This window comes from Lathyrus oleraceus, chromosome 3 (genome assembly GCF_024323335.1).
Source record: "Lathyrus oleraceus cultivar Zhongwan6 chromosome 3, CAAS_Psat_ZW6_1.0, whole genome shotgun sequence".
NCBI classification, from domain to species: Eukaryota; Viridiplantae; Streptophyta; class Magnoliopsida; order Fabales; family Fabaceae; genus Lathyrus; species Lathyrus oleraceus.
The window spans coordinates 70,845,282-70,846,962 of record NC_066581.1 but is presented as its reverse complement, the minus strand read 5'-3'; the positions used below and the strand labels follow the sequence as shown (position 1 = coordinate 70,846,962).

The following is a 1,681-nucleotide window of genomic DNA, read 5'->3' as shown; positions in this document are numbered from 1 at the left end:
ATAATACAAATATCGCTCTAAATCGAACTCAATTGCAAAATCTTACTCAAAAAAACACAGAGTCATTCAGAGAGTACGCCCAAAGATTGAGATAGTTGGTTGCTTGTGTTCAACCACCCATGCTGGATAGGGAGCTAGCTGATATGTTTATAGGCACCCTGCAAGGCCCATACTTCAAAAAGATGATAAGCAACACGTCATCAACCTTCTCTGACCTAGTGACAATTGAGGAACGTATCGAGTGTGGCCTCAAAAGCGAAAGAATCTAAGACGCCTCAAGTAGTCAGTCTAATGAGAGAGAAAATCAAATCACTTTTTAATATAAAAGTGTTATTTTTTATATGAAAAAAGAAAATTAACCTTAATAATAGGGTAGGATCGATAAATATATTTAACCCTAATAAAATTGGCATAATTTTTTTATTAAATAAAAAGTATTATAACATGATTAAAAAAACAAATAAATCAATAATATCAAATTTTGAAAAAGTTATTTTTAAAGGATTTTGAGAAAAAGTGTTAAAAGGATAATAAAACCTATTATTTCTGAATTGTTGTTATTTTACAAAGTTTTTGATAAATTAGTTAGAACATATTAAAAGGCAAATGTATGATATACGACATTAATTTGTTAGCACAACATGCAAAAATGCATATCCTTCCACAACACAATCAAGATGGATAGGTGAACGTGTGAAACTTGTTTGTGGAATTTGGGGCAATGTCCTCAGAGTCAATGGTTTCAACTTGTTGACACTAATGTTTAGTTTGAATTATAAAATTCCATTTTACTATACAAAGACCTTTTATCTGTAACTAATTCTAAGTTTAAATAAATACCTAGGTTCATACCAAGCATGAAGCACCAGTGGTCTAGTGGTAGAATAGTACCCTGCCACGGTACAGACCCGGGTTCGATTCCCGGCTGGTGCATTTATTTTTATTTTGATTTTCTTCTGCAATTGAAAATGTCATGGTATGGATCTAGCACGCCCAATAAAACATGTATAACTGTGTTGAAATTCATACAGTTAGTTTCCACCAGTTGCACATTTAATATATTAATAAAATAGTATAATTTTGTAGCACATTTATAAAAAGTTTAAAATGAAAAGGAAATTTTATGTTTATTTAAACTATTGTCCAAATTATTTATGTTATTTTTTACCAATCAATTTTTCTTTTTAATTAATTTTCACTTTTACTAACATGTTAAAAATAAATTTTTTGATAGTGTAAATGAAATTTTCGGTACAATTTTTTTTGCATTTATTGAAAATAAAGCATTTTTATTGATATTTTGTAAATTTTCGATGAAGAAATACCGATAATTTTAAAAATTCCAATACTTTCCTGAAAAACTCCAAAACCATACTGGAAATTATTGAAATTTTTGGAAAGCTACTAAAATTTCTGGAAATTTCAAATTTTTCGGTATTATCGGAAATTTTGCCTAATAATTTACGGTAGTCCAGATAAATACTTTACCTGTGTAGTCCAAAGTCGACAGGATTTTATACAGATTCTAGCGACAACTGGCGACTCTGTTGGGGATTGACCGGAATATTCTATTGGGGAAGTAGATTAGTCGTAAGAGAAAGTGTTTGATATGGATGATATATGTAAAGCATGATTGGTTTATATAATGCATGTAGTTTATGTATGTGTTACACTGGATTTT

General features: G+C 29.7%; 1 non-coding gene across 1 annotated transcript; it reads left to right on the top strand.

Moving 5' to 3' along the window:
* The first annotated feature begins 862 nt into the window (after positions 1-862).
* Positions 863-933, top strand: TRNAG-GCC (transfer RNA glycine (anticodon GCC)). Its single transcript has one exon. It is a non-coding gene; the product is annotated as a tRNA-Gly (tRNA).
* Positions 934-1,681: the final 748 nt, after the last annotated feature.